The sequence below is a fragment of the Protopterus annectens genome, chromosome 14.part0, assembly GCF_019279795.1.
Source record: "Protopterus annectens isolate FY-2018-M chromosome 14.part0, PAN1.0, whole genome shotgun sequence".
NCBI lineage: Eukaryota > Metazoa > Chordata > Ceratodontiformes > Protopteridae > Protopterus > Protopterus annectens.
In genome coordinates, this window is record NC_056748.1 from 1,143,870,720 (window position 1) to 1,143,895,069 (window position 24,350).

At 41.3% G+C, this 24,350-nt stretch overlaps 1 protein-coding gene across 4 annotated transcripts in view; it reads left to right on the forward strand.

The window, feature by feature from the left end:
* Positions 1–24,350, forward strand: part of LOC122789462 (peroxisomal N(1)-acetyl-spermine/spermidine oxidase-like) — a 553,705-nt gene that overhangs the window by 327,844 nt on the left and 201,511 nt on the right. The gene's annotated exons all lie outside the window — the stretch shown is intronic.

Below are 24,350 nucleotides of genomic sequence, written 5' to 3' on the forward strand. Positions count from 1 at the left end.
AAAGGTTTACACATCTGCTACCTTGGCTATAAGGGCCTTAAACTGTCAGTTTCATATGCTCAAATATCAGCAACATGTCATGGCATTGCTTAAACAGAAAATGTTATTAAACTCTGAATGTGCAGAAAACAAGGAAATGCAGGATTTATTGCATGCAGCTGAACAAGTTGGAAAGCATACTTTGCAATGTGGTTTTGATTCTTTGGAGGCCTCCTGCAGGGCCGCAGTTATGGGTTTTGTAATTAGGAGGCATGCTTGGTTAAAGGAACAAAATCTGCCTGATCATGTCAAAGTTAAATTATTAGATGCACCTTTACAGCATGATACTTTGTTTGGTGTTAAGGGAGAGGAGGTGTTAAAGAAAATGGAGGACAAAGCTAAATCTATGCAAACTGTCAAAGATTTTTTACAAGTACAGCCACCTAGGTTTAGTAGACACTGGCCTACTAAGAATTGGTCCTTTTCTGTATCAGACAGACCTCAAAGGGGCAGACCCAGACGCCCCAGAGGCAGATCCCAGGTGCAAGGTTCCTACAGGTCAAAGCAATGGGGTGCTTCTACCGCCAAAGCTGGAGAATACAAATCGCAACCATACAGGAAACAGTCCCAATGACTTCCCCCTGCCTGCACCAAGCACTTATCTCCTGGCGGCACCCTTAGGGGGAAAATTAGCACTTTTTTCTCAAAATTGGCACATTATAACTCAGGACAAGTGGGTTCTAAATATTGTGTCACAAGGGTACAAGTTCCATTTCCATACCCTGCCAAAGGTAAACAGCTGGCCAGATCTGCCAAAAAATCAATGGGCAGAGACACAAAAAAGTCTCATCCCTCATGGACAATGGGGGCCATTCAACAAGTACCAGAGCAAGAGCAGGGACAAGGATTTTACTCAAGACTGTTCCTGGTACCCAGAAAGGACAAGACCTGGAGACCAATACTGGACCTATCTATTCTGAACACATTCCTGGATGTACCAAAATTCAAGATGATGACTTTGCTGGGCAAGAACACTTGTCTGGTGACTCTAGACCTAAAAGAGGCATACCTGCATGTACGAGTCAGACAGTCATGCAGAAGATACCTCAGATTCAAGGCTGGCTCAATGCATTTCCAATTCTCTGCACTGCCCTTTGGCTTATCTACTGCGCCCAGGGTCTTTACAAGTGCCAGGGACCAGTAATTGCATTCTGCAGACAAAGAGGAATACAAATATATCCTTACTTGGACGACTGTCTAATTCAAGCAGAGAACAAGGACATTCTTCTACAGCATCTGGTGTTTGTGAAAAGACTTCTAACATGTCTAGGGTACACAGTCAACAAAAAGAAATCAAAACTAGTACCCTCTCAAGAGATAATATTCCTGGGTGCAAGCTTAAATACAACTGCGCAGATGGCTTATCTCATGCCAGACAGACAAAGGCAACTGACTACCTATTTAAAAATGTTGGTAACAAGGGCCCAGTTATCTGCAAGAAAAAATCTGTAGGCTTTGGGCTTCATGGCATCCTGCATCCTACTAATTCCATATGCAAGACTGCATATGAGGAAACTTCAATGGTACCTAAAAAGTGTTTGGACTCAACATTGCCACAGCCTGGAAACAATGGTTACTCTCATTCCCTGCCTACAACAGGAGTTTTGATGGTGGGCAAAGGCTTGTCACCAAAACAAGGGACAGCCATTCACATTACCTCCAGCCAGGTATACGCTAACAACGGATGCATCTGATTATGCCTGGGGGGCCCACCTAGCAGGAAGATGCGTTCAGGGCACATGGTCCTCAAACCAAATGCATCTACATATCAATCAAAAAGAGATGCTAGCTGTTCAGAATGCCCTGACAGCCTTCAAGGACCTACTTCATCCGGGACAACTACTGATAACGACAGACAACACCACGGTCATGTGGTATATAACAAGCAGGGGGGGCACACATTCTTACCCCTTTGCAGACTAGCCATGACTTTGTGGGACACAGCATTAACTTACCAAGTACATCTGCAGGCACAATTCCAGCCAGGAAGGAAAAATACACTGGCAGATGAACTAAGCAGAAACCTCATGCATCCCCACGAGTGGCAGCTCGATCCACAAGTCTTCAGCATGATAACAAGGAAATGGGGATGCCCGGACATAGATCTATTTGTCTCCCCTCACAACTACCAGCTAAAAAGATTCTGCACAAGGACTTATCACAGACAAGCATAGAAAGTGGACGCCCTATCTTTCTCCCCTCACAACTACCAGCTAAAAAGATTCTGCACAAGGCCTTATCACAGACAAGCATGGAAAGTGGACGCACTATCTTTCAGCTGGAAAAACCTATCAGTATATGCCTTTCCCCCACTGCCTCTCCTCCCCAAGGTACTCCTAAAGGTCAGACAGGAGAAGCCAAAAATTATACTGATTGCCCCAGACTGGCCCCACCAGTACTGGTTTCCAATCCTAAAAAACTTGTCTCATTGCCCAGCTTGGACCTTACCTCACATACCTCATCTACTGTCCCAGCAAAACAATCAGCTCCTGCACAGCCAACTCAGAACTTTAAACCTGGCAGCATGACGGATAATGTAGTCATACAAAACACACCCCTCAGTAAAGCTGTGATGGATGTCATTTTGGAGGCCAGAAGACCTAGTACTAGAAAATCTTATGCTGGAAAATGGAAGAGATTCTGTGCTTGAAACCAGGCACAAGGAACTGATACAGCTGTGCCAAATATTCCTCAGATTTTGAAATGCTTAACTTGAGATGCTGGACAAGGGCCTCTCTTTTTCATCTATTGAAATTCATGCCTCTGCCATTTCGGCTCATTACAATACAGAGCCACCAATCTTTTCTCATCCCTTGTTTAAAACCGTACCTCAGAGGAGCCAAAAATTTAAGGCCTCCAAGGAGATCACCAATGCCTGCATGGGACCTCAACTATGTCTTGGAAAAACTCACCCTGCCTCCTTTTGAGCCAGCTGCTACTGCTGATCCTAGCAATAACTTCTGCAAGACAAGTTTCAGAGCTACAGGCACTCATGGCTGTGGAACCTTTTATCATTTTTTATCCAGACAGGGTCTCTGAGGACAAACCCAACATTTATGCCTAAGGTGGTGTCCAGTGTGGCTCTTAACCAAACTATTCATCTGCCAACTTTTTATCCAAATCCACAGAACAAGTCTTCAGCATGATAACAAGGAAATGGTGATGCCCGTACATAGATCTATTTGTCTCCCCTCACAACTACCAGCTAAAAAGTTTCTGCACAAGGACTTATCACAGACAAGACACACATGTCCAGTGTGGCTCTTAACCAAACTATTCATCTGCCAACTTTTTATCCAAATCCACAGAACAAGTCTTCAGCATGATAACAAGGAAATGGGGATGCCCGTACATAGATCTATTTTGTCTCCCCTCACAACTGCCAGCTAAAAAGATTCTGCACAAGGACTTATCACAGACAAGCATGGAAAGTGGACGCCCTATCTTTCAGCTGGAAAAAACTATCAGTATATGCCTTTCCCCCACTGCCTCTCCTCCCCAAGGTACTCCTAAAGGTCAGACAGGAGAAGCCAAAAATTATACTGATTGCCCCAGACTGGCCCTGCCAGTACTGGTTTCCAGTCCTAAAGAACTTATCTCATTGCCCAGCTTGGACCTTACCTCATCTACTGTCCCAACAAAACAATCCGATCCTGCACAGCCAACTCAGGACTTTAAACCTGGCAGCATGGTGGATAATGTAGTCATACAAAACACACCCCTCAGTAAAGCTGTGTTGGATGTCATTTTGGAGGCCAGAAGGCCTAGTACTAGAAAATCTTATGCTGGAAAATGGAAAAGATTCTGTGCTTGGAACCAGGCACAAGGAACTGATACAGCTGTGCCAAATATTCCTCAGATTTTGAAATGCTTAACTTGAGATGCTGGACAAGGGCCTGTCTTTTTCATCTATTGAAATTCATGCCTCTGCCATTTCGGCTCATTACAATACAGAGCCACCAATCTTTTCTCATCCCTTGTTAAAACAATACCTCAGAGGAGCCAAAAATTTAAGGCCTCCAAGGAGATCACCAATGCCTGCATGGGACCTCAACTATGTCTTGGAAAAACTCACCCTGCCTCCTTTTGAGCCAGCTGCTACTGCTGATGTAAAGTTTTTATCTTGGAAAACAGCTCTGCTCCTAGCAATAACTTCTGCAAGACAATTTTCAGAGCTACAGGCACTCATGGCTGTGGAACCTTTTATCATTTTTATTCAGACAGGGTCTCTCTTGAGGACAAACCCAGCATAAATGCCTAAGGTGGTGTCCAGTGTGGCTCTTAACCAAACTATTCATCTGCCAACTTTTTATCCAAATCCACAGAACAAGGGGGAGAGAATTCTGCATTCTTTGGACGTACACAGACAGCTTAGATTCTACTTAGACAGAACCAAAGTTTTCAGAAAGACAGAGCAATTACTAGTGGCATATGCTGCAGGATCACAAGGAAGGCTATCTCAAAGCAGACTATTTCAAAGTGGATAGGCCACTGCATTCGTTTCTGCTACTTACACCATGGCAAGCCAGTGCCTAAGGGCATTAGGCCACATTCAACCAGAGCTGCAGCCACTTCAGCAGCCTTTCTCAGGGGAGTACCAACCAAGGACATCTTAGAGGCTGCTACTGGGAGTTCAGTGCACACCTTTACAAAGCACTATCATCTACCACTGTACTCTAAATCCAGGGCAGGCTTTGCCACTGCAGTTCTGCAGGGCCTCATAGCCGCTCCTAATGCTGTTTAGCTCCAGCCTCCCATCCATAGCTTTGGGACTCTACCCAAATGCAATGACTGCAACAGTGAAACACGAAGAACATAGTACAGTTGTGTACACTTACCATAAATGTAGATGTTGGAGTGTATTCACTGTTGCAGTCCAGGTTACCCACCCGCCATCCCCCTTTCTTCTGATGGAACCTATCTTTCCTTCTCTGATTTATACAACCTATGTGGTGTATTTGCTGGTAGATGAAGGTAAAGTTTATATTGGTGCATGTATATATATATATATATATATATATATATATATATATATATACACATTTTGGCTACCCTTTTAGGGGGCACCTGACATTTGGGGCAAGGAAAACTAAAGAAAATGGCGTCAGCCGCATCTTTTATACCCCTGACGACCTGACGTCAGGGAAGGGGCGACAGCAGCCAATGCAGGACCCAGGACTTTGGAATTCAGGCCGACTGAGGGCAACCTGCCAGCAGGATTACCCAAATGTAATGACTGCAACAGTGAATACACTCGAACATCTACATTTTATGGTAAGTGTACACAACTGTTCTATTTTGCATCATGGCCACACAGGTTCCGAGTCTACCAAAAGAAGGGCAAGAAGACTAGCATTTTGGCCTTCTCTGTCAAAGGACATTCATAGTGTTTTCTTGTTTAGTATGCAATAGTACTACACTGCATTTGTACAAAGAGCCACTTCAGCTAAGCCAGATTCCTGAACTACATTGGTCAATTGTTCCACTCAAATATGTCACTGGCTACTATCAGCATTACTTAGTGTTGGTAGACTCTTATTCGAGTTGGTTTGAAATCGATTTGCTACCTAACCTGACGTCCAGTGCTGTTATTACTAAGATGAAACTTCATTTTTCAGTTCGTGGTAGTCCACATAAAGTTACTTCTGACAGTGATGCCCAGTGTACCAGTCACTTGTTTCAGAAATCTGCAAAAGACTGGGACTTTATCCATGTTACTTGTAGTCTGGTATACACACAGTCGAACAGCCTTGCTGAACATGCATTACAGAGTGCAAAACAATTACTAGAGAGTCAAAGCGTGACATTACCAATATCTTCTAGAATTTGCTTAATCTCCGAAATGTAAGCCATGACAACTTACTTGGCTCGCCTGCTCAGAGACTTCTATCTAGGCAAACCAGAACAACCTTGCCTATCAGTTCTAGTTTGTTTGTGCCTGATGCTAAAAACAACAGAGCAATCAAAGGCCAACTCTTTAAGAAGCGTACCTTTCAGAAGTCCAGCTATGATAAAACAAGCAGATTTCTTTGTCCGTTTAATGAAGGAGAGACAGTGAGGATGCAAACGGTGAAAGGCTTTGATCGAATTGGTCAAGTGAGAGGCATATGTACCAAGCCAAGATCCTACATAGTAGAATCTAAGGGTATAGAATACAGGAGAAACCGCAGGCATTGTCCTCCTGTGTCTGAAATGTTATCACAGCATTGTACCTGTGATCCAGACTCTAGATCTAAGAGCAACCCCGACAGTGTTCATACTAAAGAATATGTCTCTGTATCTATTCCCATTCCTGATGATGTCCCTGATATCCCCAGAATTGAAATTCATGTCCAGGGATATTCTTCTGTGTGAAATGATATTGCTGCATCGTACCTGTGATACATACTCTAGGTCCCGGAGCAACCCTGACGATGTTCATACTGAAGAACATGCCTCCATATCAATTCCCATTCCTGATGATGTCCAAGATGTCCCCAGAGGTGAACATTCCTTGAAGATAGTTCCCGTTGCTAGATCCAGTTCTGATTTTTATGTTACACAATCGGGTCATATTTCTAAACCTAGTGTAAAATACACAGCAACCTGGACATGATTGTTTTATATGTCTGATTTTGTATGATTGCATGTCAAAGAATTAGTTCTGTATGATTGCATGTCAGAAGTCATTTCTGTGTAATTGCATGTCAGTGAATATTGTCATTTGGTATCTGATCTATTTTCTCAAAGAGGGAGGATGTAGATCATAGTGTTTGTGTGTAACTTTAAGAAGCATTTCCAGATGTAGCCACGTGCATGTAAATAAGTGAACACGTGCAGGCAGCAGTGCCATTTTGACAGAACAGCCAGAGTGTGAGCATGTATGAGTGTAGTAGGCAGTCTGTTTATAAGTTTGTTTGTTACTAAGCCTCATTCTTGATGTATTTGTGTGTAATAAAGCTGCTTAAACTGAACCCACAACTGTCTGTTTTATCCTGACCGGATGAGTGACAGGTCGGTCCCAAGTATGTGCAGAACTAGTGACCAATGGTATCCTACACACTGACCCCACAGAGATAGCAAACCCGCTAGCGGATATGTTTGACGAAAATTGAATTCCCTTATCCCCTCCAAACTTATCACTCCCCCACCCTACATATCTGAAGAGCAGGTCATCAAAGGCTTGTCCAAGGTAAAAAAACGCAGCCTCTTTGGGACCAGACAGCATCACAGGCTATCTTCTAAACAATCTAAAAGATGAACTAGCATCACCATTAACTATCCTTTTCAGTCTTAGACTTACCACAGGCTTTGTTCCTGAGGAATGGAGAACAACAACAGTTATTCCCATCTGCAAAGATGGCCTAGCAACAGACTTGGGGAATTACAGACTCTTAAGCCTGACCAGCCTCATCTGTAAAGCCATGGAACGTATCATTATGGACCTTATAAAGACATAGGTGACCTTCAAACACTGGATCCTACCCAATTCAACTTTTAAATCTGGTGTATATTTTTTTCAAAAATGTGACCAGGGCCATTGACAAGGGCAAATCTGAGCATACAGCACACTTAGACTTGGCAAAGTCTTTCGATAGAATCCTACACTTAGGCATTACTGATAAACTTAGCAAAGTCGCAGGTTAACTGCGACCTTGATTTCGACCGCCATTTGTTACTGTAGTAAGGAAGGCTTTGTATGTAGCACACTTGATTAGTAAAGGCATTACCTCGAGAGCAAAAGAAGTTATAAAGCCCCCCTGTACTCTGCACTTATCCATCCCATAATTGAGTATAACACTCCATTTGATATGTACCGTGCAAAGCACCTGCAGCAATTGGAGAGACCTCAGAGGTTTCTAACAAAGAACAGAGGACTCCAGCATGTGCCTTATGCAGACTGACTAAAGTCCCTGTCACTATACTATGTCATATAGACTAGGGAGATGTATGCCTGGCTTACAAACCTAATCAACTTGCTGCATATCTGTACATCAAACAGGCCTAGAGCTACCTGTTCCAGGGACCTAAGTATGGCTTGCAACTTAAATAGGACAGGCCGAAGGACATATTTGTCTTCCAGCGACTGCCACGTCTTTGGAACAGGCTACCAATTCATATGAAACAGAGTACCTCTATGACACTGTTCAAGAGGAACCTGGATGAGGGGGCACCATAAATTCTTAACGGGGATAGCGCCCACAACCCTCCCTGACATGGACAGTCATTACTAAATGGAGTCTTTGGTATTGATTAGCATTCTGTGCTATTACACTGAGATGAAATGGCTAGGCTTGAAATGTCCTCTGGGTAGATAACCTAGTAATATCCTTTGATCCTAAAATAAGTCAGTGCTGCATATTCAAAGGCAAACAGATCGTTTGTTATTCACCCTAGCATCTCAACAAGTATTCGTCCAAGAGTAAGAAGCTAATCACACACAAAAAAAAATCCGTACAGAAGCAGCTGTATGTTGAAATTCATTTAGTTTGTGTTTAACAGTAACACCTTTGGATTTAATTTATTATTTACAGAAGTGTGGAATGGCCGAGGGCTTTATTTCCCAAGCATATACCATCTTAATTAAGACTATACGTTAAAAAAAGTGTGTGTGTGTATGTATGTATGTACGTACTTGTGTGTGTTTGTGTGTGTGTGTATATATATATATATATATATAAACTTATATATATATATATATATATATATATATATATATATATATTTGACTGTAAGAATAGCCGACAGACGTTTTGTCAACACATTTGGTCGACAAAACAGCTGATCGGTAGTTGGGGTGATATTATTACAAAACTGAGGTTGGGAGAATATTCCCTTTCTGCATGATCTTGGAGTTGGAATACATAAGTAGCAGGAGTTGTAGGGGATACAGGAAGGCTCCCACTCCCCTGCAAAACACATTTTTTCTTTCAGTTACTTGCTCTGAGGTTGTGCCTCTGAGGCGGTACAATTGCTGGTTGCCATTACTGTGTTTCAGTACTTTTAAGAATACCTATATATGTATACCAGCGATTATTGTTTGAAACATGCTATTAAATATGTTAAATATATTGATGATTTGCTATTTATTCTGGAAAACTGGAGAAATTTCATAAATTTGTAACATAGCTTTTTTGATATCAGCATTAAGTTTAAAGTTCCTAATTTCTTGCACCGTAATTAAAGTCCATTTAGAGCTGCAGCTGCTCTGAGTCTAATCTAATTATGAAACTGTTTTGGATTTTTTCATTTAAAGTTTTAATACTTGCAATGTTTCTTTATCTTTGTTCTTATTTTTCTTGTAGTTTGTTTCATTTTAAACTTGTGTTTCTCATATTTTAAACTGTGTTTTACTTTAAATTTGTTTTAATTTGTAATTTGGAAAATACTTACTTGGGAACAGTTACCAAAGATTTCTTTTCCAATCATTAATTGCAAAGTAATTTTAAGCCTAGTTGATTTGTTGGAGGAGGTGAGAAGTAGATTTTATTATTTAGGGTAAACAGAACAGGTAAAGTGCAATCACTGGAGCTGCAACTGTTCTTAGACTGCAGGGCACAGGTGGCAGCAGTAGCATAGCTAGGGTCGGGCAAGAGGAGCAGCTGCCCCAGGTGTAAAGTGTTGGGGCTGAAATCAGCTGATCCCAGTCTTTCTTTAATGCAACACTGACTTTTAAAAGACAGTATTACATTTGCTGTCAAACCTCACTTCATATGTAGTCTAAATTGTAAATTTAGTTTAAAAGTTAAAGTAAATAACCAAAAACCTGAACACTGTAGCAACTTTTTGCTACAGTTTAAAATAAGTTATTTTTTAATAAAATATATTGAAGCGGGGTTGGGGCGGGGCACAAAAATGACACCCTATTGGCTGTGGGGGGGGGTTGCATTTGGCCTCCTGATTGATGTGCCAGTAGAAGGTATGTCAATTTCTCTCTCTCTTTTTTTTTTTTTTTTTGTTCAGTCAAAGAGCTGGGGGGTGAGATTGGGCGGGGGGGGTTATCACAGACCCTAAGTGTAATAAACTGATTGCTTACTGTTTTTTGCTCTTCACCTGAAGAGCTGAGGGGTGGACTGCAAGTTCATAGTACCAGCCCAGGGTGCTGATTGAACCACCCATGCTTCTGGCTGGCAGTTGTCCCTGGTGCAAGATGTTAGGGGATGTGATAGGTAGTTGCTTCATTGCAGTACTGGCTTTCAGAAATAAATTCAGATACTATAATTGGTGATGTCAGGGCTGAAGCACTGAAAAGCTTAGAGGTAGGAAACCATTTATATATTGTGTATGTGTGTGTGTGTGTCTGTACACATATATGTATATAGATACATTTTTTCTTCCTCAATTTTGAGTATGGGTTTTGTCTGTGACTGTGACATAACTATTTTGGATATTTTCACTCCTGCCTAGTTTCAGTTGTGCTTTCATATTCATTGGCTGTTTAGTTGCCCAACCTTCTTGTAAATTTGACTTTGAAAGCTCTGGCCAGTCTCATCTCATCTGTATACTAGAAAGTAAGTATTAAAAGATCAAACTAGGAAGGTTCTCCTCTTAGACTGTTAAAAGCTTTTGGTACCCTTTCTTATTTTCCCACCATACTGCTCAGCTCTCTCTGATTTTGGCTTAAAATGTTGTTGTCTTTCTCCTAATTCCTCCTGATACTGGTGATTTAGGGAGAAAAAGTGTGGATTATAGTTAATTAGAAATAATAGAGTCCTTTTTTATCAGAAAATGCATGTTAATTCACATTCTTTTATTTTATTAACTTAAATTAATAGTATTCATATTTTAAGTGGTACTTATATTTTAAAAATTGTCCCTGAATATTTCCGGATTTTTCCACGATTCTGGAGGCAGAAGGTTGATATTTATGTATCCCACCAACTTAGGGCATGCTGCAATACGCAGAGTACCCCTTTTTCCATCTTAATTTTAAAATCGGTAATATGTGGGACATGACTGTGAGCCTGCAAACCGCTTATGACTCAGAAATCAGTCCATGAGGAGGAGAACATTTCCTAGCCTTCCTAAACATTGCCAGTCACTGGAAAGCCTTAGAACTGCTTCTTAGGAACCAAAGTTGAGATTTGGTGCTACTGTTTTGCTCTTGGTGAGAGAAGGAGCAAAGGGACATTGGTTTCTGTGTGTGTGTGTGTGTGTGTGTGTGTGTGTGTGTGTGTGTGTGTGTGTGTGTGTGTGTGTGTGTGTGTGTGTCTTCCCTGATTGGCTAGTTGCCATTTTATTGGAAACAACTTTTTTTTTTTTGACATTTGTGCAGCTTGGCTTTCTGTTGTGCTAAGCTGCTTGTTCTTCTTGGCTTCCAGGGCAACTACCAAGAGAAAAAAACAGATATACAGACCCCAGCAACATCTGGGGCAGTACTGCTGATTGCAGTCAAGCCAGTAACCTGCGTTTCAGAAATCACCTGGAGATGAGTGCTACTGTTCTGCTGCTTGAGAGAAGCTGCAAGGTGTCGGTGATTCCTATGTTGCTGCAGCCAGATATCCAGTATGTGAGTCACCACTATTCATCATTCTTGGCAGACCTACTTCTGTCTTTTCTCTAAGTACTGCTGGATTGCCCACAATCTAACCTGACTTCATCCATAAGTCTTCAAACTCTACTGTAATGGTTTCCCAGTCCTTCTGTACTGTGACCAGCTGTAATCATCTACCCTGAGGCAACATGTCTCAGCATTCTGCTCTCACCCCATCTGTTGTCAGTGTGATAATAGGATTTCTCAGATAGTGTAACAACTGTCTTGCTTGCTTGACTGTTCACTGCTTCCAGAAATTGATAGTGCAGCCTGTAGGAGTCATAAATATTTAAGAAATGTGGAAGAAAAACATCTTACATTTACCACTGTTGATAAGCATCACACCTCCATAACATCAAATCAATCACAATGCACCACTAGGCTATAATAGATGCTAATGCTAAGAAAAAAAATGCCAAATCCTTCATACTCTAAAATATCCCAGTGTACAGCAGAAAAAGTTAAGACTTACTCCTTCTTCACTCGCACATACTGCAAATCTCACAGCTCAGCCAAGTGTCAACAGGGAAGCAGACCCGTACCTGTTAGGCCTACTAAGTCTTCTCCTACTAGATGGCTGTAGGTAGGCATATTGATTTCACTCTCACCAAACTGTACAGTAGCATGGTGACTGTAATCTGTTTGTCCAGTGCCAGGATCATAAGACCCCTTAAACCAGGCAAATATGACTATGACCTAGTGGTGGCTCATGTGGGCGTGAATGACCTGAGAAGTTGCACCAGGAGGGACATGCAGAGTGACATGATGGCGCTTACTATGCATGTGTTAGAGACGGGAAAGAGACTACTCTAAGTAGTAGGTTACCTTCACCAAGAATGGTTCACAGCTACCAACCAAAAATAATTTGGTTTAACAATTGGTTAAGTACTTGCTGTCATTCTAAGGGCATCCACTATATGTCAGGCAAGGATGAGATGGTTGATAAGACTTCCTCTTTCACCAAAGATGGCTTTCACCTCTTATATACCAGGTCTTCTCATACAGGCTAAAGCCTTGCTGGCCCCCCGGGAGGAGTCTACTGGGTATTCCTATATAGCAAACTCAAACCCAGGGTACATCAGGGCGGCATTACTCAGTGCTAGGAGTCTAAATAGGAAGATGCCTGAACTTGAGGCCCTCCGGCAACTCAAACACATTTATATTTCCGTGATTACAAAGCCATAGTATTAGTGCAGTGGTAGCACTCACTCCATACCAAGGCTTATCGCCATTCATGCCTTTGGGCTTCTGGGTAACTGCAGTGAAGTATCTGTATTTGTCAGAAATACAGTCACTACATCTCAAAGTACCCACAGCCCTAACCTGAAGTTCCAAGACATCAAAATCGCAATTAAAAACTGTAATTGCTACTTCATTGTTGGCAATAGATCTCCATCAGTTTCACCAAAGGTTCATGGAGATTAATTTTAGCACCATTGAAGGGTGAAATATCAAACCAAATTAATTTACTTAAGCATTAATTGTTGTACCTACACATCTAAAACTGGATGCGGGTCAGAGCTTCCTAGATTTTTAATACCAATGCACTGGAGCAAATTGTAAAACTACCCAATATAGGTTCTAATATCCTTGACCTGGTCCTTACTGTCCTAGCTCCTACCTGTACCCGTCCCCATTGTCTCATTCCTGGTTACAATTTGACATCAGGTCAGCCATCTTTTCTGTTGTGCCTTGTGACATCACCACACAACTAAATGAGGTCATCTTTAGCAGCTTTCCCGATGCAAACATACTTGCATTTGTAGAAGACCTACACAAAATACACAGCAATCTCCTGCAAATGGACCCAACTGAAAGGCTGCCACATTCCTCTCAGACATATATCAACACCTAAACAGCTGCATAGAAAATCCTGGATATCAAAAAAACAACACCAATACGGTGAACGAAAATAGCAGCCAGACTGGAAAAATATATTCTTTATTGGCTTTGATTCTAGTACCTCGGCCTTCGCTTTCTCATGGAATGCTTCTCATACAAAAATCAGTCCATTTTATATCATCACCACTTTGCATGCTTAATTACACAATTAATCAATTATCAAAACTTATTTAAAGATACAATTGCATTAAATTTTCAAACCCTGCTTATCTATTACATTGTATTATAAGTAATAGTGTTTTTGTGTGACTAGTCGTAGTTGTATATCTCATATAAAACTCTAAACATCCAGTATGTATATAGATATATATATATATATATATATATATATATATATATACATACATACATCACTAATTATAGGTAAATGTATTATCTAAACATTTTATATTTCCAAATTCAAAACATTTGGATATAGAGTATTAAAATTTATAATAAATGTTGATTCCATATCTAATAACCTTTTGAGAGAATCGATGTTGTTGTGATCTGCCTCCCTGGGTCTGCCCAAAACACTGAAAATTAACTCATCTTGGTCGTAAAAATGGTTGGCCACGGGACTTTCTAACCTACAGTTCCTAATGTCACCCAAATGTTCAAGGATTCTTAGCTTGACCTTCCGTTTGGTTTGACCAATGTACCATTTCTGGGGTGCACAGTTGCACCCCAGTATGTACACTAAACCAAAGGAATTACAATCAAAATGATCAATGGCATTATATTCAACCTCATTGATTCTCATGCCATCTAAATTCCTAATCCTAGTGCATACCTTACATCTTCCACAAGCATTGTTTTTTTGATATCCAGGATTAGCAATTTAGTGTGTTTGGGACATTAAGCTACATAGAAAAGTCAGTACCTGTCTGATCTAAATACAATGATAAATTCAGGAATAAAACTCTTTGTTGGCACTCTAATATTAATAAACTGTAAAACACAAAAAGAAAATTACTCAAAGTTGTAAGCAATCCCTATCCCCTTATCCCAGGACCACACTGAAACATTCCAACAAGTAGTTTAGGAGCACTATTAGAAAATGTAAAGCAGAGTACAAGCTTAAGGTCTGTACAGATGCCAAGGGAAACTAAAATCCTTCTTCACTTGTTAAAAAAAAAAAAAAAAAAAAAAAAAACATAATGTTCAGTGATAGTAATATGAAGGATTTCATTCTCAAGGATGTAGTTAGCAGACAAATTTAGTACTAACTTTACCCACATTTGCCCCCCCCCCCCCAGTATTCCTGTAAATGTAGTTTCCACTGAAATCACCTCAGAGCAAGCCTTATAATCCCATCAAAGGCTAAAAATAATACTTCCATGGGGCCAGATAACATACCAGGCTGATTTCTCATCAGTGACAAGTATGTACTATCTGAGATTCTAGTTAAACTGTTCAACCTTTGTCTATCCACAGAGCTGGTTCCTGTTGCCTGGAAAACACCCATTGTGACTCCCTACACAAGGGTGCCCCCTCTACAGACCCAGTTAAATATAGGCCCATCAGCCTTACTATCCTCCTATGCAAAGCCATGGAATGTATCGTAGCAAAACTCATTCTGCAGGCATAAGCAACTTGACTGATCTAGACAGTTTGGTTTTATAAAGTGCAGGTCCTGTCTCCTGAACCTAGTAAGCTTCTTTGAAGGTTGCAGTAGCTGAGGACTGTGGTCTCACAGTGCTTATCTTGATCTGGCCAAGGCTTTGGACACTATTCCCTTAAACGTAATGTAAACCCTCTGTGTTGTCCCCTGGATTGCATGCTTGCTCACAGGCCGATCCCAGAGTGAGAAAGTTGCTGGTAACCTTTCTAAACATAAAATTGTAACTAGTGGAGTACCACAGGAAACAGTACTGAGCCATCTCCTGTTTGGCATTTGTTTTGCAGATTTCAAATCCATTTATTCAGAAAGTGAGGTTGACCAAGTTTGGTGCTGACTGCAAGATGGACACTGTGGGAAGTTGGAATAATGATTAAGGTGTTTACCTTACAGACACAAGATGTAGGGTTTGATTCTCACATTGGGTAATTGGTTAGGCTTAAAATGGCCCACAAAGGCAGTTAGCCTGCTACTAATCTATAAACCTATGAACTATTCATCCACTGATATGAAATAACTCCAGCAAGGACGACAGTGGTGCACATGCCATGATGTACTTAAACCAATATCAAACTAAATGCAAAAAAGTGCAGCAAAGTAGTGTTTAGCAAAAAAGCTGTAGCCACATCTCCTGCCAATACAAGATTGTGGGCAGTACCTGACAGAAACTGCAGACTTCCTGTGCCTGTGGCATGTCATGCAAATGGAGACAAATTCCTCTGCTAACATACGTGAGACATTATGTTTTAAAAAGTGTGGATGAGCTTTTCCCTTTTTTAGATGGCAAGACAAGGAAAAGGAAGTTGTATAAAGTACATGTAATGCAACAGCAGAACAGTTTGGAGGGACAGGTATATCTTGTAGAGGATATCACTGTTCTGGAATGGTCTCCCCATCCATGTAAAACAAAGCTCATCCTTAAACACATTAAACCATAACTTGGATCAATAGGAAGTTTATCCCGGGACTACTCTGTACCACTAATGGACAGATGCAGCTCCTAAAAGTTTTACTCCAGTGCATGGGTCCCCTCCTAATATTTATGTTTTGATCTAGTAATTTTCACTAGAATAATATATACCTATATGTATGTCCTGGAAAGGGTTAGGTGTTTCTAAGCTGCATTGGGATGGATTAATTGTATGCACCGGATAGAATAATTGGTGTAAATCAATATGTGTGCGTATACCTTTAAGAAGCTATCCAAGGGCTTGCACAAGTGTATAACTATTGTGCACGTGCGAGCCTGACTGCCATTTTGTAGTTAGCTGTTGAGTTATAAGCATGTTTGTATGTAAGCTCTATTAACTAGTTTGTTCGTATTTAATGATGCTGCTAGCCATCCTGATGTGTTTGTACGTATTAAAGCATCTGAGCGAAACCCAAAGCCTTCTTGTTTTATGTTGGAGATGAACGAACGACATGGTGTCAGAAGCGGCATATCTAAAAGGACAGGAAGTCAGTAGAAGAATATCGAAGGGGCATGAGGTCAGAAATAGCTTGGCTAAAACGACTTAAGGTACTTGTTTAGATGAATCAGGTCCGAAACAAATTTCAGGTATTGAAACTGGCTCAGCACTTTTTCTTTCATATAACATGAAGTGGGGCATACAGAACATTCTAAATATTCATATAAACTGATATGTACAATATTGATAAAATATTCGAATTACTACAGAAAATGTTTGAAATAAAGTCCGAATAGCATACAAGGAATAAAATAAGGGGAAACAACCGCATTTTCATGACGTATATGTGTTTTGTATTAAGCAAAGATAATCAGAGTGTTCGCAAATTTGTGCAGTGTTACAGTAAAGCTATTTCGCAAAGTACAATACAATGCGAATTGTGGCCTGCTACAGATCACCCTCCATGACCCAGAACCACCACTTCGCACCCTGATACTGGGTGATTTCAATTACCCTACCATTAACTGGGAAAACTACTTGAGTACAAACTCCCAGGCTCGGCGCTTCCTGGAATTTATCATCTCAAATGCCCTGGATCAGCTGGTAAACTCCCCTACCAGAGGCCGCAACATATTGGACCTGGTAATCACCAACATGGGCGACAGGTGTTCCGTACCGGAGGTCAACCCGTCACTGGTTAGATCAGACCATAAACTAATCACCCCGGATGTCCACACCCCACCACCTCCCCCAACCAAGGAAACCACAGTGAAAAACTTTTCTAAAGCAAACTTCACCTTACTTAAAGCAGAGGTGGTAAGTTTCACAGCCCCCACGCTAAAGGATAACACTGCCCAAGATGCAGAATCCTTTACATTTGCACTCTATGAGCACCTACAAGGATGCATGGATCATGCCATCCCTAGCAAGACCAAGACTCACTCCCCTAAGTGAAGGAAACCAGTGGACCCCTACCATAAACAGGTTATACAACAGAAGGAGGAAACTAGTTCAGAAAAAAAGCAAATCCCAAGAAGGAAAGACATCCCTGATCAGTATCAGTAAGAAACTAAGGTCCCTCATAATATCATCCAAGGCTAACTTCGAAAGAAAAATAGCCAAGGATTCGAAAGATAACCACAAAGCCTTCTTTAGCTATGTCAAGAATCTAAGTGGCAACTCACAGATATGCTCTGAGCTAGTGCAAAATAGCACAAAATATACTGAACCTACTGATATTGCCAACATCCTGGCAGATAGATTCAGTGCAAACTTCACCTCCCTCTCACCTTCAAAAGGGCCCACAACAATACCGGAAAAGTGTAGTGTCCCGGTAATCACAGAAGCATAGGTGAAAACAGCCCTTTCAAAAGCCAAAAACACAGCATCAGTGGGGCCAGATGGTGTCCCAGGCTGCATCTTACACGAACTACAGAACGAACTAAACCCCCACCTAAACACGCTGTTCAACCTCAGCCTCTCCACAGGCTTACGTGCTCATAGAATGGCACACAACAGTGGTTATTCCGCTCCACAAAGGAGGGGCCACAACTGACCTTGGTAACTATTGCCCCATTAGCCTGACTAGCCTGGTCTGCAAGGCTATGGAGCGCATCATCATGGAACTCATTAACAAAGACATTGGGAACCTCCAAACACTTGAACCGACCCAGTTCGGCTTTGTGAAGGGCAGATCCTGCCTACTAAACCTGGTTGACTTCCTCGAGACAGTCACCAAGGCCATAGACGAGGGAAAGGTGGTTCACACAGCCTACCTTGATCTCGCCAAGGTGTTCGACACCATTCCTCACTCTGGTATTATAGAAAAACTCACCAGCCTGAACATAAACCCCTACATCACAAGATTGGTTGCCAACTGGCTTACAGACAGAACTCGCACGGTAAGAATAGCAGGCTCCAGGTCCGACTCTAAACCAGTCACAAGTTGTCCCGCAAGGCTCAGTTCTGGGACCCCTACTGTTCGGCATATATTTCTCCGAAGTACAGGTAAACACAGGAAGACTATGGCTAACCAAGTTCACCGATGACTGCAAACTGGGAGCCATAATTGACTCTCCGGCTGACACGGACATCCTTCAAAAAGGCCTTACAGAGACAGACACCTGGTGTCAAATTCATGGCCTCAAGCTAAATGCCAAAAAAATGCATAGTCATCCCGTTTGAGAAAAACAAAACACCCACAAATTACCACATAGGTGGTAGCCCCCTTAATATAGAAGAGGTAGTAAGAGATCTGGGGACCCAGGTAGATAGTCATCTCTCCTTTGACAATCATATTGCCAAAGTAGTTAGGAAATCCTTCTATATGGTCCATCTAATTACTAAGGGGTTTGCATCTAGAAATAAAAAGGTTGTAGTGCCCCTCTACTCGTCACTCATCAGACCCATCATAGAGTACAATGCCCCATTTGGGATGTACCTCACAAGACACTTTCAACAGTTGGAAAGACCACAAAAGCACCTCACCAAGAGGATTACTGGCCTCAAACATATGTCCTATGCAGCCCGACTGAAAAAACTCTGGCTGTACTCAGTGGCATATCCCTTACTCAGAGGTGATCTCTGCCTGACTTACAAAGCCATGTCCAACTCAGAATTGATGGACATGCTCCACCTAAAGAAATCCAAGTCACTGCGAGCCACGTGCTCTAGTGAGCTAAACCTCGCCACAACAATAAATAGAACATGCTGGAGGGATAGATTCATGTCATAGAGACTCCCCATGCTTTGGAACAAAATTCCTAACTACATTAGGCAGAGCCCCTCAGTAACACTCTTCAAAAGAAGCCTTAACGAGTGGATGGGTAACAGAAAATACACCCCTGGGATCACTTCATTGGCATTGCTTGACAGAGGCTCAGTTAATTAATTAATGGGGCGGCGAAAGCCGACACACACTGGCTAGGCTTAAAAATGCCCTCTGACAGATAGCCTAGTACCTACCTATGAACCGCCATTACAGGGCATATTTCACAAAATACAGGCATTACAGAGAATATTTTTATTTTTTTTTTAATTTATTTTACATTTGTTGACCGGGAAGATCCGACTGGACACATGTCCATTTTCAGCGGAGGCCCGGGGAGAAAAGCTCCACATTTACAGCAAATAACGTACGGGATACAAAAGCAAATGTCATACAATTTACAAAGTTACATATTGTTACATTAATAGCAAACAGGAGAAACATAGCATGTGCAATGAGGAAAAGAACATGAGAAATGCATATGACCTAAGGAAGTAACATCTTAGGAGTAGCACTCACAACGTTCAGTTGTATAGCAGCGGAAATTGTACTATTATATAGTAGGAGGTTGTCAAGCTTCATATTTTGGGCATCTATTCGATTTGGTAATACAGTGTTAGATCATAAAAGAAAGAGTTTAAGTCCTAGGGATATTCATTTGTTGGAGCGTGGAATTTGGCTTCATAAAGAAGAGTTAGTCTGGGACAGAGCACTGACATAGCCAGTGTGACTTGAAATGGAGTTTTAGATCCTTTTTGAGTTGGACCAGGGAGCTTGATAGAGTGAGGTTAGAGGGGAGGGAGTTCCATATTTTACCAATAGTGTTGGCAAACAGAGTATCTCCCCCTGAGTTATGGGATTTGACTGTTTGGACCAGTAGCCTATTTGATGAGTGTAGGCAGCTGAGATTAGTGTACGGTGTAATAAGGTTTTTCAGTGCTGGAGAGTTGCCAGGTTGTTTGAGAATTTTAAAAGCCTCAAGGAGTTGGTTCAAATTGAGAAGGTTTGGCAGTTCAATCCAGCCCAGGTTTTTTAGGTTTTGGCAGTGGTGGGTCCTGTAAGGCATGCCAGTTGCAAATCTGGCAATGTTATTATAGCAGCTTGTAAGTTTGTTCAGATCAACTTTATAAAGGTTAGTCAGTATGGGGGAGGCATATAGTAGGGTTGAGAGGAGATGTGAGCGGGCGATGGCTACTTTGGCTTTTGGAGTTAAGAAAGATTTTATTTTGTATAGAGACCCTAGTTTCTTAATGTGCATGTCAAATCGCAGTTTATTGTCAATGGTAACTCTAAGGAGTTTGGTATGGGAGTCAGGGGAGATGATAGTCCCGTTGTTGGATTGTATAGTAAAGGGAGTAGAAGAGGGTTTCTGGGTAGGATGAAAGAGTAGTAGTTTGGTTTTGTTTGGGTTCAGGATCAGGTTTCGGCCTGATAACCAGTTTTCTACTGTAGTCAAAGTGAGCTGTGTTGTGGATAGTAGGTTGACTAAGGATGTATCAGAGCAGAGTAGTGTAGAGTCATCTGCATATTAGACTGTATGAAGATCATTTATAAAGACTGAAAAGAGAAGAGGTCCTAGTATGGAACCTTGAGGGACCCCTCTGGTATTAGGTAAGAGTTGAGAGAGCTGATTCTGCCAGAGTACTGCCTGTTGTCTATTGGAGAGATAAGCATGAAACCAATCAAGGGTTTGGTTGTCTAAGTACAGAGTGTTCAGTGTGTGGAGTAGCAGCTGGTGGTTAACCATGTCAAATGCTTTTGACAGGTCCAGAAAGAGAGCTGAGGATATTTTTTTGTTATTCCAATTATGGTTAATTGTATCAGTGAAGGAAAGGAGGGCAGTGGTAGTACTGTGGTGAGGTCTGAAACCACGTTGAGAGTCGGTAAGTAGATTATTCTGGGTGAGGTAATGTAGAAGTTGATTGTGCACACATTTTTCCATGATCTTGGCAAGTGGAGACAATATGGCTATTGGCCTATAGTTTGAAAGGTCTGTAGAGGTGCCACCCTTATGGAGTGGTATTACATAAGATATTTTCCAAATTGAGGGGATAGTAGACTCTGTTATAGTTCGATTATTTAAGATAGAGACTGGGTATGCTATGACATCTGCAGCTTTTTGCAGGTATTCGGCTGGGAGAAGATCTGCAGAGAGGGTAGTTGACTTTAGTTTCTTCAATTAAGATCGGATCAAGGAAGTAGGAATGGGCTGAAGGTTGAAAGAGAGTGGTGTGCTGGGAAAAGAGCATGTTATTGAGGAGGTGGTAGCGGGTGATTGGCTAAGGACTGTATAGTCTCAGTAAAGAAGGTGTTAAAGGAGTTTGCTACTTTTTCTGGGTTCTCATTGCATAGTGTTACTGGGGTAGGAGTGAAGGATTTACCTGGATGGAGAAGATTATTAATTCCTGTCCAGAACTTTTGAGGGTTATTTTGGTATTTATATTGTAGTTGGCAGTAATAGTTTTTTTTGTCAAGTGAGATGGCTTTTTTAGTCTCATTTCTGAGCTGTTGGAATTTAATACGATCTAGGGGTGGTTGTACGCCACTTATCCCATGCTTTGTTTCTGAGTTTGATTTTGACTTTGGAGTCGTTTGTTAGCCAAGGTGCTAATTGTGATTTTGTTTTGATTAATCTTTTTGGGGCATGAGAGTCAAGTATGGTTAGAAATGTGGTATTAAAATATATTACTGCCTCCTCTAGGGGAAGATCCTTTAGGGTTGACCAATTACAGGATTTGAGTTCTGTTAAGAATTTTGTGATGTCAAAGTTTTTCTTGTTTCTTACAGATCTGTAAGTGGGTGATTTGGGGCTGACTGCTTTGTCTTTTCTTATGTATGTGATGAGATGGTCACTAGTGTCATTGGGAAGAGTCCCGGTCTTGTACATATTAGGGTGACTATTTATGAGTATCCAGTATTTTGCAAAGTAAAGTATTTCAAAGAGTTTATTGTGCACTTTAGTGTTGTTACAAGCTCACAGAACAGTTTGTTCATACACAATTATAAGGGCCATATTTTCTCTATGCTTTGTGGGCATGGCAGATGGATTTCGAAAACCCAGTGCACTTGTGTTGGCCAGTAATATTGCTGAGAACTGGAGAGTGTTTGAGCAAGATACATTTTCATACAGGCTGCATTTTCTGATAAAGATGACCACACAAAGGCATTTATTCTACTTAATTTAGTGGGTCAAAAGCCATTGAAAGGGAGCACTCATTTGTGTATGCACCTGCTATCTATACAGGAGAGGGAGAAAACCATCGTATTGTTGTACTAGCTGAGTCAAGGGAGGACCAAGAGTGCTTAAAACATAAATGTTGAGGAATGTGTAATCCCGAGATGAATGTTACAGTGGAAGGGCACTTATTTTACACAAGGGATCAAAAGCCTGGTAAAACATTTGCCGCATATACAACTGACCTGAGAAATTAAACTGAAACGTGCAGATTTGGTGACTTAAGGGATGAGTTGATAAAGGACAGACTTCTGTGTGGTATAAAAGATGATGCTGTGAGAAAGATTTTACTTCGTGACAGTGATTTAACTTTGGATAAGGCCATTAAGATTTGTCAAATATATGAGCTCACAGAAAAGCACACGAATATGCTCACAACTGAGGATAGCTCTCGAAGGTACAATAATAAAGCTCATGTTGATAGTATGCAGCACGTGGTTAAAAGAAACGGGCCCAAGCACATGGCAGCAGCTGTAACCCCTGCAGCACTCACTGGTAAGTCCCAGAACTTTCTACCAAATTACAGACTTCACACAGTCTGTTGAAGCATAAGAGTGAGTCAGCAAACTCGAAGCATGGGCCCCCAACCCAATTTCATTGCCAGCTGTCGTAATTGTGGTGGAAGCCATGAATCTAAAAGGGAAACGTGTTTAGCTTTTGGTCAACAATGCCACAAATGCAATAAATGGAATAATTTCAAAAGGTTTTGTAAATCAGTAGGCCCACATTCTTTTATTAAAAGGGAACATTTTAAGAAATGAGTTGATCAATTAGAAGGTGGCAATTCTGCTCTCTATGTTGATGGTGTATCAGTGCTTCATGAAATGGTCAATGCAGTAGATTTAATGGCAAAGAATGAAGTATTTTGTACTGTTCGGATAAATTGCAAACCCAGAGAGCTCAAAGTTGACACAGGTTCCAAGTGCAATGTTTTGTCTGCAGATACATTTACTAGTGTGTGTCATGGTGAAAGGCTTGATTTGGCAAGGTGTGCGAAACTTGTTGCTTATGGAGATGACGAAAACCAAACCAAAGGCTCAGTAGTACTTTCATGTTACTTCCAGCAGAGCAGAAAAAGCTGCAACTTATTATTTTATGTGGTCAGGAGGCACGTCCAGTCATTATTAATAGGCCAGCTAACCCTCTCTTAGTCTGTCATCTCAATATTAGAAGCATTAATAACAAGGTACATGAATTGCATGCACTTCTGGATGTCCACTCCCCTGAGATTCTCTGTTCATCTGAAACCTGGTTAAAACCTAACACTAAAGACAATGAAGTGTTACCACCTGGGTACAACATACGCAGGCTGGATCGTGCTTCAAGGAAGGTGGGTGGGGTAGCTGTACTCTATAAATCTGAGTTGAATGTCACCATAGATGTAATACAACCACCTCAGATTAATAACTCTGAGATTCTTGCCACCAAATTGCAACTTAATAAAAATAAATGCATTAATATCATCTGTATGTACATTCCCCCCAGGTAACAATATATCTACACTTGAAGATATCCTGCACTGGCTATCATGTCATTACTCCCAAGAAACCCTACTACTTGGAGACTTTAACATAGACTGGGGCACCTGTTCCTCAGAATCCCCAACCACCTATATTAACCTGCATGCATTTACACAAATTATATCCACCCCTACCAGGATAGGTAAACCCAACCAAAAAGAAAGCATACTTGACTGGATACTCATAAATAGGCACCCCCAGCTGTACACCTCTGGTACCCTCCTTGATGGCCTAAGCGATCACCTTCTCACATATGTAATTAAGCACAAAGCCATTAATTCCCAACAATCCTTACTCAGAAAGGTTAGAAACAATAAAAACTTTGACCCTGCCAAATTCCAACAAGAACTAAACTCATGTAATTGG